This window comes from Cryptotermes secundus, unplaced genomic scaffold, assembly GCF_002891405.2.
Source record: "Cryptotermes secundus unplaced genomic scaffold, Csec_1.0 scaffold558, whole genome shotgun sequence".
NCBI classification, from domain to species: domain Eukaryota; kingdom Metazoa; phylum Arthropoda; class Insecta; order Blattodea; family Kalotermitidae; genus Cryptotermes; species Cryptotermes secundus.
Window position 1 is genome coordinate 400,148 of NW_019737989.1, and position 15,118 is coordinate 415,265.

Consider the following 15,118-nt stretch of genomic DNA (forward strand, 5'->3'; position numbering starts at 1 on the left):
TGAAGACTGTGTTTGTGTTTCTATATCAAGTGATTTTGGGGAAATTTGAATAGGATACAAAGGAAATGGATATACTCGTATCTGGAAAGTGGATTACATCTACTTTAGATAGCCTCTGTCACCTAAAGCCACCGGCAAAGTTTCAGACGCTTAAAGGTCCAAAGGTAGCAAAAATCGATATTTGAGCTATTGTTCGATATTGTCTCTTTTCTGTTAGGCTTTTTGTTCAGTGACATTAATGGAAGAGAAAACGGGGAAAATGATATTGGAATCTTGACAATATGCTGCAGGTTCCCTTTTCAACGTAGTGCAGACTGTCATGATGTATGAGTTGGGACTGCTCGTGCTGACTGCACACACAGTACAGCACTTCGTATCAGAATCTTTATTATTATTATTATTATTATTATATGACGCAGCAAAGTTTTGATTTTATTTGATGCCAAACCCAAAATTACTGAAGAGTCCATCCGCCTTGGCTTCAAAAGTAAAACTTTTGTTCCAACCTTGACGGGTACTTAGTTCCTATGTGAAGGAAAAAAAAAAGTTTCTTCTTTTACAGATGATAAACAAGAATACTTTGACTTTAAATTTTGAAAACCAGATCAAGTAATCGCTTTAGGATAACATTCTAAATTTGGACATCTCTTTAATTTTGTGTCTTTTCGCTCTTTCCCACTTTATTTCCTTCTTGCATTCCGTACATTTTCCTACTTCGTCTACATTGTCGTTCTATTTCTCTTCCTTCCTGATCCCTTATACATCACTTCACAACACTTCTCCCTTATCTAGTTTCTGGTAGTCTCATTAAACCATCTAAATCCAAGTGATTACACTATGTACCACATAATTTATAACTCTGCTTTCTGTCCACAGAGTGTATTTTATGTTAAGTATGTTTCTCGTACTAAACACCATTAACCGGTTGGTCTTTGTAGCGAAAACTAATTGAACTATACCCGTAGTATGATATTTAGAACGAGGTGTCTATACATGCTTAAACTGCTCGTATATAAAAACTACTAATTGAAAGCCTGAAACTGGAGATGATTAAATTTCCAACAGATTACAATGTTACGAAACAGACAAAATCTTTAATTAAGAAATATTTGTGCGCATTTGTCCACCATGGAGTCTTTACTGAGCCAGTTGAATCCAATCCACGCCCTTATATTCAACTTCTTTAACACTCGTTTTAATATTGTCGCGTGCGTGCTAGGCAACGTAACAAGAAATTTGTACGGGATCTCGGATTTGAACGAATATTTATTGGGCAGTCATTTTTACACTCTCAAGTACAATTATTACACTTATAACGCCCTTTAGACTTTTCTTCTTCACTATAACAACTCCTTGCACCGCTGATCTTGGTGAAGTATTCTCTGTATCTCTGTAATCTCTGTGTAATCTCTTCTTTGTAATATTTTACTATCACTTTGTTTTTCGGCTCGTTGTAATCTTCGTATCACTTTGATCTCGGCTTTTTGTAATGTGGTCTCAAAGTCAAAATCAAAGTCACATTCCGACTGACGGTCGGTCAGTCAGTAATTCTTGGTTGCGAGCCCCGTCTGGGGCTCATGACCAGATATTTACTGCTGTTTGACAGTTACTGTCTTGTTTTCGTATGGCGCCCTCTCTGACGAGAGGATGGGTCTGTATTTTGTATATGCTGCTGGTCCTTGCCAGCGCAGTCCCTTGGGATTCGTGACCATAATTTATTCTCTCACTACTGTTCCCTCTTACGACTCGCAGGAGTTACTCGACCCCCCTTCCACACGGGATTCTCTGGTCTCAGTTCCGACCTGGTCTTCCCTTATACCCTACCGTTGGACGGACTCGAAGACACCTTGTTCAAGGGTTCCGTTTCACGTGTCCTATTCGCCGGTAGCTATTATTTTTCTCGTTGTAGCGGTAATTTCGCTAGGCAGCTAACGTATTCTCTCGTTGCTGTTTTCCTAGCCGTTGTCATGCAACTGCCTAGAATAAGTCGCTGCTTAGGTTCGCTAGAGTTCTGATTGCAAGCCGTTATAGTGGGAACGCTAGTCGTTGCCTAGGAAATGAACTCTGATCTCACTCAAACATTCCGGCATTCTGGCGGCACGCCACAATATTTATTTTCCCATTTGCGTCCAGGTAGGACTGTCAGAAGAGGCCACTTGGCACCCTTCCACAATCTTCCTAATCTTTCTCTCATTTGATACTGTACAGTATAGTCTACGATTTCAAAAATCGTCGTTAAATAAATTACGGAATTAATTAAATTATATGGTATCTAACGTTTACTTGTGTCACTCTTCTTTTAAGTGACATTATAAACTAGGTCAATAATCTGACTTGTTTTGAAGGTTAGTCGCTGGCTTCCCACCGCTTCGGGCCTGGTTCGATCCCGGGTCTGGTCAAGTGGGATTTGTAGTGGAGAAAGTAGCTCTGGTGCTGGTTTTCTCAGAGTACTTCGGTTTCCCCTGCCAATCATTCCACCAAATTCTCCATCATCATAATCACCCAGGGCAGGCTACAATAGGCCAATCAGTGGCCGCCGTGCCGAGTGGACCCAGTTGGACTCCACCCCCCACTAAGCGAATTAAAAAAAGTTATAAATTTTCTTGAAAATCTAGAAGAAATCATTTTAACACGATATTTTATCTCCTTCCCCTGAAGTACTGGCCATCTTGAGCCCATGGGAGGAGATAATGCCCGCACGCTACAACCTAAATGGCATTCTGGGCTTGGTTTTGCCTTCCGGTGAACGTTTCGTTATAATTGTATTGTTTAACTAAAATATGTACATAACAGAGCCAAACAGAGTGTTTACTAGCAGATATTTACACTAAACGAAATGGAATATTATATTGATGTAAACCCTCCGGAATTGTTAACAGCAGGTGTTGCTTCTCTCTGCGGAAAACTTCATCCACATCTGACGTAGGGTATTCACAAAATTAAGCACAATAGATCATTGATTGTCGCAATGCATAGGCCAGGTAGTTGTGGTTCACACCCTTCGCATTCATTCGTTCATTCACAAAAGTACAGAACATTCAAGTACCTTATAATGATAAAACACCCCCACACCCTGTATATATTTCTCGCTCTTCTTCTCTTGTGATTTATTGTTGATTCTCTCAAGGCTCATTAAAATGATCTGTTACTAATTACAGAAGGTTTATGCTGGACACTGACCACTGTCTTACTTTAATTTAAATTTATACGACGTTCCGGAAAATGGATCTATTTCCGCCATAAAATGAGATGGCAGTAGATCAGATTCCGAAAGTCACATAATTTTAAATTTAATTAAGACAGTGGTCAGTGTCCAACATAATCATCTTAAATGATATAATGATACAAATTCCGTCTCAAGTGCAAACAATATATTATGTGTCCTTGATCTTGCTCCTCTACACTACATGTTTCGGCCTCAGGCGGCCATCATCAGGTGTGTAACACTCACGTTGCTGTCACACTGCACCCAGCCCAAAATTTAACATTTAAAACACTTTCCTTGTTATTATCAACATCTACTTCGTTGATATCTGTCTGGTTTGTAGATTATTTTACACACGTTAATTTTGACGTTCCTGTAGTAGCACTATAAAATCTTTAGTTCTAATTTTAAAANAAAATTTTTCTCTAAACTTTAAATTTAGAGAAAATTTTTAAAAGATTTTAAAATTAGAACTAAAGATTTTATAGTGCTACTACAGGAACGTCAAAATTAACGTGTGTAAAATAATCTACAAACCAGACAGATATCAACGAAGTAGATGTTGATAATAACAAGGAAAGTGTTTTAAATGTTAAATTTTGGGCTGGGTGCAGTGTGACAGCAACGTGAGTGTTACACACCTGATGATGGCCGTCTGAGGCCGAAGCATGTAGTGTAGAGGAGCAAGATCAAGGACACATAATACATTGTTTGCACTTGGGACGGAATTTGTATCATTATATCATTTATCGTATGGAGTGCAACAGGATGCGTAAATATAATATTGTAATCATCTTAAAATTACATTTACTATTGATATCACCATACGCTGTAGCGTAGTTGGTTGAGGTACTATCCTACAAGCCGGAAGGTCGCTGGTTCAAATCCCGATGAGGTCATTGACTTTCTTGCAATTGACCTAATACTTCCAGCCGCACTATGGCCCTAGGGTCGACTCAGCCTCTAAAAGAAATGAGTAGCAGAAATATTCTTGGAATATTCTGGGGGGTAAAGGACGGCCGGCGCGTAGGGCTGACAACCTTGCCGCCATCTATGAGCGGATTGTCTAGAAAATGTGGGAACCTCAACATCTCACAACCCTATGGGCCTCCACGGCCTGTTACAGGGATAGCTTTACTTTACTTACTTTTAGTTTAATTTATTACCATGCATTTAGAGACTATACAGAGTGGTTGGATTGGTAGCTGGATTTGTCTGATTCTTAAAACCTGAAACCGTCTAAAATTAGAGACATGTTTAATTGTTTGTCTACATTTGTTGTTTTATTATCTGGGCTAGTAAGCGAGTATGACGCGGAAACTGGAATTCTTTTTGGAGTTCTGGAGCAAGGAACATGAGAATATGGCAATTTCTGTCACCGTAAGTAAAATCGAGAGGGGTCCAGCCGGTCGGAGTAGATCCTGGGGCTGATGGCTTCCAGATATGAAATGCATTACACAGGACGACGTGACTTTCGTTGGTGTTAACCAGTACGGATTCACACATTCGACATAGGTGCGAGGAACTCTGTTCGAATCCAGCCAATTGGCAACAAGGAACTAGACTCCAATTCTTCAAGAAGATGGTTCGCTGGTACGAATCATCTCGAGGCGTCTTTTGCTTCAATTAAAGTGGTAAACGGACGTGCTTTGCGACTTCGAATATGCGTTATAATCAGGGCCCGGATTTTGATGACCTGAAAATATTTTAAAAAATGACCTATAAATGACCGAAAAAATCCAGAAAAAATGACCTAAAGGAGAAAAGAAAGAACACTTCGCTTCCATGTTATTCACATTTCAGAAATCATAGGAAGAAAAATTTCCTAAAATGGCCAAAATTGACAAGAAATACCCTTAAAAGTCCAAAAATTTACCAAAAAATTGCCCCCCAAATTAAAAAATGGCCTTAAACCTAAAAATATAAAAAAATTACCTATAAAATTTACATTTCTGTAACCAGCAGCTCATATCCGAGATTTATATATGTAAGAGCATCGCATAGGATACAAGGAAAAAAAGATAACATGTCATCAAAATCCGGGCCCTGGTTATAATACATTTATACCTCTCTATCTCCCCCTCTCCCTCCCTCTCTCCCTATCCCCCCCCCTCACCACCGCTTGGAGCATCCGTGAAACGTTTTATTTCAACACACAATAAATGCCATGCCTTGAGTGGGATTAGAACCCAGGAAACTAGCGTTAAAGCCAGCGAAGAGACCTCATGCCTTAGACAGCGCGGCCACTGTTATCAGCAAAAAGGTCTTGAAACTGCCGGTACTCGAACCCCGACCCCTCAGTCATCAAGCTCGTGGCCAATCGCCATACCAAATGCGCTATCCCGGCTCACAAATTAATATCAGTATTGACTAAATTGGCGCAAGGTAGAAATCAAGCCCATCATTACGCCTCATCGCTTCTGCGAATTAAGTAACTCGCTGTTAAAAAGAGTATAAACTAGGGAAGACAAACGAATACATTTACCACCAAACTGAAATATTGTGGCTTTTCATACAGCGCATTGCCCTGTGTTTCTCCGTTGAAACGACCCTTGGGGCAGATTGAAACCCTTATCACCTGATTTACCTATCCTTACCTATCCACACATCAGCTAACACCCCACAAGCAGGAAGTCGGGTTGAATTTGAATGATTACAAGCTCGTAACTAGAAATAGTTACAGCGATCTCGCTAATTAGCACATTCGACTTCTCACTACGTTAATGGCGAGACATCCCAGTCTGCTCTGTCTTCACCAGTCGCTGCCTAGAAACGGATCCTAACATTGTCTTCTGCTTCCGTTATTATCTATCAGCTGGTTGAGGAAATGAATTAGTCTGCTGATAAAGCTACTATAAACTAACTAAATACTGCGTAACAGAATTCTCTGTGTGTTTAAACATGAAACTTTATAAGTTCTGTTGATTTTAAATTTTAGGATTGGGAAGAAAATACTTTAAAATTCTGCACAATCCTTCAACGTGACTTAAATATAAAGCAAAAGCGTAAATGGCTTTGTGTTTCTGAAAGTAATATTATTTTATTCCGAAAACCGTAACTGCAAGAAGCAGGCGCTTGCAGGAACATTAACGAGGTAGTAAAAGTCGAGACCAAGAAATGTATGCGTGAAAGAGCAGTAAGATGTTCAGAAGCAATGGTTCTTAGTGGATGAAAGTCAGTAAATAAAGTTTCTGGAGCCGTTAACCCACTAAACAGAACATTGTTGCCAGGCATGTGTCTGTGTACACGTACACAAGCTGCATTTATGCGCTCCTCGACGGCTTCAGTGAGCAGAGATATGCTCAATCAAGCAGCGTCTCTAGTAAACAACGGAAGATGTTGCGAAACCTTATTATTTCCAAGCGAATTTAGGAGCCGAAATAACTCAGTCGGCATAGGGGCTAGCTAAGTGGTGGACGGCCACGACTCTCTTTCCAGCAAGGACACCAATATCTCTTATCTGCAGAGTAAATTATAGATTCCATCCAGCCTCCTATCTGCTGTGTACCAACAGCAGGTTCTCAGAAATAAAGAGGCGGGGGCATGAATCTGCCCGCTTATTTCCACCTACTGACAAAGTTAGAAATGCGTGAATTTAAACCTCCATTCCCCTGTAAGTGTTTATGGTGTGATTATTAATTAATTAATATCGGACACGGTAGCCGAGCGGTGTAAGTCAAGTACTGTCTTCGAAGAAAGCAATCTTCTGGGATTTGGCACCGTGTATATGTGGTGTTAACCGACGTTTCGGAGGAACGTATCGCCTCCATCTTCAGGGTAGAAGAAAAAATATAAGAAATCTGCAAGCGAAGAGACAGTGAGACTGCTTTTACCGGTTCTCACGGTCTCTCCGCTTGCAGATTTCTTATATTTTTCTTCTACCCTGAAGATGGAGGCGATACGTTCCTCCGAAACGTCGGTTAACACCACATATACACGGTGCCAAATCTAAGAAGATTGCTTTCTTCATAGTCACCGCCGTGAAAGCCTCAAATCTTACAAGTACTGTCTTCGCTCGCTCGGAAGCCGGGATCGTGGGTTCGAATACCACACGAGGCATGGATGTTTGGTATGCATTTATTCTGTGTTTGTGATATCCTGTGTTCCGGTAGAGGCCTTGTGACGAGCTGATCACTCGTCCAAGGAGTCCTAGAGTCTGTAAAAATGATCAATGAAACTGAGAAATTAGCCTTATGCTCCAAAGTGAGAGCGAAGTGGAAGAAATTTAGAAAATCTCTAAATTTATTAATTAAGCATAGGAATGACGTTGCCGTTAACTTAGGTACAGTTTTCAGTTCCATATAATGCATTTCCAAATTAGAACATTATTTAATTAACCAGCAGCATCGATTTATGTATCCTACACTCAAATGAAAAATTTTGGCTAAGGAGTTAATTCTGACTTCTAGTAGGGGGTTCTCGGTTCGAATGCCGGTAGGGGCATCGACTGTCCTAACTCAGACATTTATGGTATTCGTATACCTCCTAGGCAAATTATGAGATAATAACTTAAATTAGACCACGATGGCCCTGGGGTTCACTCAGCCCCTAACAAAAATGACTACCAGGAATCAATTAAATAATTTTTTGGGGGAGTAAAGCACGGCCGGCGCGTAAGGCTGACAAACTTACCGCCATCTGTGAGCCGATTGTCTAGATAATGTGGGAGCCTCAACGTCTCACAACCCTATGGGCCTTCACGGCCTGGTACAGGGGTACCTTTGCTTTACTTTTGCCGCTTCTAACCACATCTGCATTTGACCTTATACAGTCTGAGTTACTGACAGAATCGTCAAACAGTCTGTACAGAAACAAGACACCGAACGGAGACGTATTGAATTATTGTATATTTTGCATGAGCGACGAGCACTGTTCAGGATTTCTTTTTTCGGTATGTTCTTCAAACAGATTCCGCAGCATTTGAGAATACTGCGTGTATCTGTAATGACTTAGTAAATAAGGATGAGATTGCAAGACATGTAGCACGAGAGAGATTAGGAGCTCTTATAGAGTTCTTGTAGGAAACCCTGAGAGAAAGAGACCATTAGAAAAACTTAAGACTACACGAGAGGATAATATTAAAATTAATCTTAGAGAAGTCGATCACAGTGGCCGTGCGGTCTAAGACATTAATTGTCTTCGCTCGCTTGAACACTGGGATCGTGGGATAGAACCCCGCTCAAGGCATGGATGTCTGTATGTGTGTTTACTCTGTGATTGTGTTGTTCTGTGTGTAGGTAGCGGCCTTGCGAAGGGCTGATCACTTGTCCAAGGAGTCCTACCGTCTGTGTGAAAAAGATTACGAAACTGAAGTAGTGACCAGGGCCCCAAGAAAAAGGCTGTAGTGCCATTGATGAATGAATGAAATTTTAGAGAAATACAGTGGTATATCGATTGGATTAACCTGGCTCAGGATGCAGACAAATGGCGGGCTCTTGTGAACACGGTAATCAACCTTCGAGTTCCCTAAAATATTGGGAAGTTCTGGAGTGACTAAGAGACTGTTGGTTCCTTAAGTACTCTGTTCCATCTTATGTTAGTTTTTTTACTATTTGTTTCTTTAGTAAGTTAGATTATTGGCCGTGCCATAGCTTAAGCGGTTAGTCGCTGGCTTCCCACCGCGGTGGCCCGGGTTCGATCTCGGGTCTGGTCAAGTGGGATTTATTGTGGACAAAGTGGACCTGGGGCACGTTTTCTCTGAGTACTTCGGTTTCCCCTGCCAATCTTCATTTCACCAACTGCTCCACAATCATCCTCACCTATCAGCTGGGGCTGGTACAATAGGCCAGAAATAGCCGCAGCAAAAGGGACTCAGTCCCATCCCACTAGCATTAAAAAAAAATTGATTATTTGGTAGTTAGTACGAGTCTGTCCCGAGAAAGAGAATAACGCAAAATAATTAGTTCTTTAAGCCATACTACACGAAGTTAACTATGGAACTAAGAAAGAGTTCGCGCTGCAGATTTAAGCGAGAAAATTTATTCATCCAGTTGACGAAAGATTTCCAATAAACAGATATCTGCAAACATAAAGAAATGATAGTTCACTGAGTTTCACAGTAGACACGTTTTTGGATTGCCAAAAGGGTTCTCTAGAATCGTTCGAGCAATCTAGCTGTTACTGTAATTCTTACGTCAGTCCTTTCATGAACTTTTGTTTCTCTCATTAAGTAACGTACAAACTGATTTTCTTTGTTCTATAAAACTACTTAATGTAGTGAATCAAGCGATAAAAATAGTATCACTCTACAATGTAATCCCGGAGCTACTGGGAAAAATCGAAGATCTGAATTTGAATGAACTACGCGCTGAATTGTCGTTATCTTCTTCAGCTTTTCCGCGTCCCATTGTATATTTAAAATTTATGGCCCATCAAACTGTATCTTTAAATTTAGTAGTATCATATCATGCTCATAAATGTGATATTTTACAAATTTTTATGCATCTGAATACCAAATATCTTAATAAGTACGTTTTCTTCTTCTAATTATGCGGTAAATATAAATGAGCCTAAAGTGCGGAATTTTAGCTTCATATTATCGTTGATTATTATACACTTAAATCTTATTGTGTTACAAGTTTTATACTGTAACAAATCAATTAATGCTTTGTTTAATTACATGTAATATATTGCAATAATCTACTGCAGTAGTACATTTAGCTTTTTGTGATTTAAAAGTACAGAACTTTTAATAAAATACATCGTCCAAAATTTGTAGCATTTTACATTGCCTTTCCATAGCTCTAATTCGATATTTTTTAACAATTTCATGCTATAGATAACATATTTCGCTAAAACACATTACCCTAAGTAATAATTAGTAAATCAATAAAATAAAATGTTTTCGTGATATTTATAAATTACGATATGAACTTATGGCGTATCAATGACTTTAATCCTCAGTTACCATGAAAAAGTGCAGGAAAACACTTTTATACTTTCCTGATATGTATACATTCACTAGAGTAGGCAGAAATATACGAGGGTTATTCCGAATATAATTTCCGTTTATTTTAGGCTAATAAAGTGCGAGAGAAGGAAAGTTCGCGCAAGCGAAGTAGCGTCACGTGACTTATTGCCTTGTAGACCATCATATAACTGGTCACCTAGTGTTTGTGCTTGTCTCTACAGAGTGAATTATGATGGGTCCTGCGATTGAAAATCCCACCAGGTTCAAAATTCGCACTGTTATCCACTTTCTTCACGCTAAAACATGAGTGCTGCGGAAATCCACTGTGAATTATGCGCGGCGGATTACGACCAAAATGTAATGAGTGAAGGAACTGTAAGACAGTGGTGTAGAATGTTCAAAGATGGGCGAACAAATGTTCATGATGAAGATCGAAGTGGTCGACGGGCCATCTGCAGTGAGTTAAAAGTGTTGACCAAAAGTCTGTTGAAGTCGGTTCATCATAATTTCAGAATTTCGCACGAATTTCCACAAAATTAACGCACTCTTCTCTACAAGATCATCACATTTAGGCCATACTATAACAAGTTTGGCGCAAGATGGGTTCCGAATATGCTCACGGGTGCTCAGAGAACGCTTTGACTTGTTTAGAGCGATACCACAAAGATTGCGATTGATTTCTCAATCTTATCAAACGATGAATAGGCGATGAAACCTGGATATCATTTATGAATATCGAAGCCGAAGAGCAGTCGAAGCCGGAAAACTTTAAGCAAACGTTGTCTGTCTGCCAGAAAGCTGATAACAGCTGTTTCTTGGAGAGAAAAGGAGTGCTGATGGTAGAATTCATGCGATAAGGGACACAATAACGTCGGAAGTATATTGTGAAACACTAAAATGTTGCTTAGGGCCATTCAGAACAAATAGCCTGAAATGTTTACTCCGGTGTACTGCTCTTCATGACAATGGGTGTCTGCAGAGAGCTACTGGCACTCGAGCACTGCTGTAGTATTTCAACTGGGAGTTATTTGACCACACTCCTTACAGCCTTGATCTCGCTCCCACCGACTACCACCTGTTTGCTTATCTGAAGAACTCGTTGAAATCACAACTCTTCAACAATAATGAGTTGATGATAAAAGGTAAAAATGTAAAGCTATCCCTGTAACGGGCCGTGAATGCCCATAGGCTGTAAGACGTGGAAGCTGTCACATTTTCTCTAGACAGTCGGCTCACAGATGGCGGTAAGGTTGTCAGCCTTACGCACTGGCCGCCCTTTACACCCCAGGAACATTCCTGGTACTCATTTCTGTTAGAGGCCGAGTCGATCCCAGGGTCATAATGCGGCTGGAAGGATTATAAGTGTAAGTAAATTGAAAAAAAAAAAATCCACTTCATAGGGACTCGAGCGGGCGAAAATGGTTCATGCTTCAGACCGCGCTGCCACTGTTATCGGCCTTTAAGCAAGATACTGTAAGTAAAACTTGAAAACTAGGGATGCCACGGTTACTTAGTAGACTTGCAGTTCTTCTTCAGCGGTTTCCGTACATTCGAGATACTAACAGGAAGGAAATAGAATTTTGACGGAATGTTTCATGTTAAAGGGGGAAGCTATTCGCCAAGTAGAACGAAAACAGTCGAGATACTTGGTAGGACATTAGGCCTCGAATGATTGCATCTGCCATTCATCCTATACGATGAGATAATCCTGTAATTGTTACATTCGAATTTCTACCAGTTAGATTGCAGTCACCGATCAAAGGCAACCATAATTTAGTGAGTCCCAGATCAGAGAAAACTGTCCTTTAATTTAACACTGTGAGAGGAAAATCATTATTATCATTTCACAAATTACAGAATTAGAACAGTATCTTTGGGACCGACATGCAAATTTTTGAATTTCATTGATCAGGAAGGAATGGTTTACACTATACGGATTGAGAAGCGCTGGAAAATGAAGTTGACTTCCACTGTAGTTTGATTGCAGCGTGCGACGTACAGGAATACGTGTCTTGTTTCATTTGATGGCTCACTTCTGTCGGCCTGGGATCCCTACTTACCTCAATAAACAAACTTCGTTACTAGAATTCTTTGAATGCTGTGAATTTTTGAAGGGAGATTTGGATGATTATAAGTTACAAGTATACGGTGTTTTGCACCACAGTTCTGTAATGTGACACGACGCCTGAAATCCCGAATATGGAAGTCAGAATAGACATCCATTGCTAAGCAACGGCTCGGTAAAAACATTTCCGCGGCAACTAATAAATAAGAAACAATTCAGTAATTTCCGTTCCTATGAACAGCGCTGTAAACAAGCCTTCTCAACAATAGAGAGGCTTCCCCAGCAATATAGATGTTGTGTTTCTGCGTGATCCGTGCAAAGTGGTTATAAAGAAGAGTTCTGTTGAGAAGCACTTAGTCGAGTTTCGAGACGCCAGTCTGCCAGGATATCAATTGCGAGCAGAGGAGTTGAACTGAGTCGAGTTCCGGAGTCGAAAGTAGGAACAGAGATATGAGGGATTTGGTAGGAATTAGTCTGTGTAAAGAAGACTTCATATGTGATTCGAAGTTACAGTGAGACTGTTATGAATCCGTTGCCAGGATACGACTAGTGAAGACGAAGAATTCTAGTGCGTGTGTAACGGTGAACTGTAAAGTGTGGGAATAGCGATAGTGCTGTAATTGCCTGTAGTTCCGAGTTGAGTGCATAAGGTGTCAATAAATACAATCATCTGATCCAAAACCCCGTCTATAAGTCACGTACACACCCTACATGTGACCATATGTTTACATGTAAGAGAAAGGATAAATGCTAACACAGTGACCAATATATTAATATATAAGTATGTTTTAAAAAATTTGCATGTTCGTAGATTCTAAGCCCATTATGTAGCTCAAAATTGTGCATGCATGCACACGCACGCACGCATAAACACATATGGAATGAAAACACAAAAAGAATCAAAATATCCTTGAATAGATCTGAAGAATTTCTGAGGCATGAGGTTCTCATGGAGATAACTATGAAGACTAGGATCTTCTGGAATGTTAGGCCGTGTAGTTTGATAACCATATGACTACGTTTCGGAGGAAATTGCTGCATACATTTTCAGGGTTACTCGGCTTATTCTGTACCATGAAGGTGGAGCAAGTGCCTTCCTGTGAAATGTCAGTAAATTTCTGGTAATATGTATATGGCGTAACATTAGACAATTCTTCAGAGTTTAAGAAATTTCTCACAATTTTCTAAATGAAGTTTTATGTATTTCGGAGAGGAACGCCTGTAAGCCGTGAAGGTCACTTGAAATTGGCTCTTAGTGTGTGCTGTAACCTGCTCCAACACTTCATGTAAAGGAATGATGTTCTAACAAATTGTAGTACGATATTTATACTCGTGTATATGAAAACATTTCATCGGGCGGTAACTTTTAGATTCGTATTCAGAAGGTGCTCGTTTGAATCTCGGCCCGATCACAGGCTGTCCTTACTGAGATTTTTCGTGGTTTTCTTCAGTTCCTTTAGTCAAATGCCACGGTAGTTCCTCAATTAGACCACGACCGCTTCCTTCCAAATCCTTTCCAAATTCTTCATTAAAATCATCCTACCATTCATCGCTTTATAATCTAGATACTAACAACTTTGTCAAATAATCCACACTCGCGCACGCCCACAAATACATACACAAAATAACTCCTCTGTACCTGACAGTTAACGAAAGGAAACCAGTAATTTCTCTTTGTTAACTCGTAAAATCATCAAGGGATTTACCTTATGTAAGATTTAATGTTCTCACAGAGATGGTTATACGGAGCTGAATATTACTTTGTGTACGAAAGTATTCTGTTGAAAGCAACCGACATTTCAGGGTCGAAGGATAAGCTTGCTTTAAACCTGGTTTACTTTTTGGCGCATTTTGACTGCAAGACATGAAACGTCCTAGTTCAGAAATTGAGAGCTTTAGTTCCATATTCACTAGATGTTTTCAATTCCATGTACCTCAAGGAACACTTTTATCCTACTTTCCTTCATTCATCCATCAGTAATCTGTCAGACGACAGGTCCACAGTCTCTTCCAAAACAGTTCCTCTACTTAATGCGATCTAGAGCTTTCTCCTTCAAATGAGAATATCCTCCTCTGTCCCCAAGGTCATTCAGCATCTTCTTACGTCTTCTTCCTCGTCTTCTGGTCACTTCTATCGGCCCCTCTATCTTTCCTTCAACAACTTCTTTTAGAAGTCAGTTACTGCGTAAGATATGACCAATCCAATTATCCTTCCGTTTTCTTTCCTTATTATGAAAAAATTAAAGGAGGCTTATGAGATCACCTTGCTGTCTTTCTATGTATCCTTTCGTGTCTATCGATCTATGTAGCCTTACCCGTAGTTTTTGTTATAAGAAATATTGAGATCACCTTGCTGTCTGCATGCCATTGCCTCCCTTATATCGTTAATAGCAAAGGGCCGATGCTAGATACTATACTATAATTATTTGTCTGTGTCTCCCCCCCTCACATACTTTTGCGTCTTCTATGACATCCTTGTCTATCAAAGAAAAGCAGACCATTAGTTCTTCCCAGAACTTCTTGTTAAGCCCCTGAAACTTGTGCCTGTGTACCCAACATTTTTCGGAGTATAACTTTTTAATGTTTATGGTCTTCGTTTCAAGATAGCGTAGCGAACCAACACTTCAAAGCCTCAGCTACTATATAGTCTGCCAAGGTTTCAAATAAAATAAACTTTACGCTTTGATTTATTTATGAATGGAAATTATAGACTTTTGACAGTTTTAAATTATGTGGCACCCTGGCTTAAAAAAGCTCTTCCAACGATTAATTTCAGAATAATTTTCTTCTGGTCTTACATCTAATAACCAAAACGTTAAAATATACGTAAATACAATTTTGTGTGTTGTGTATATATATATATATATATATATATATATATATATATATTGTCGCGTACTGTGTGTCTAACGAGACATATATTTTCACGCCGTATTTT

General features: G+C 39.7%; 1 protein-coding gene and 1 long non-coding RNA gene across 2 annotated transcripts in view; one reads left to right on the forward strand and one right to left on the reverse strand.

The window, feature by feature from the left end:
* The window catches only part of LOC111870640 (carboxypeptidase N subunit 2), a 364,124-nt gene that overhangs the window by 286,710 nt on the left and 62,296 nt on the right, over positions 1–15,118 (forward strand). The window lies entirely within an intron of this gene.
* LOC111870641 overlaps positions 4,458–15,118 on the reverse strand; it is a 34,374-nt gene continuing 23,713 nt past the window's right edge. Inside the window, exon 3 of the long non-coding RNA XR_002843889.2 lies at positions 4,458–4,901. This is a non-coding gene — a long non-coding RNA (uncharacterized LOC111870641). The remainder of the gene's footprint in view (positions 4,902–15,118) is intronic.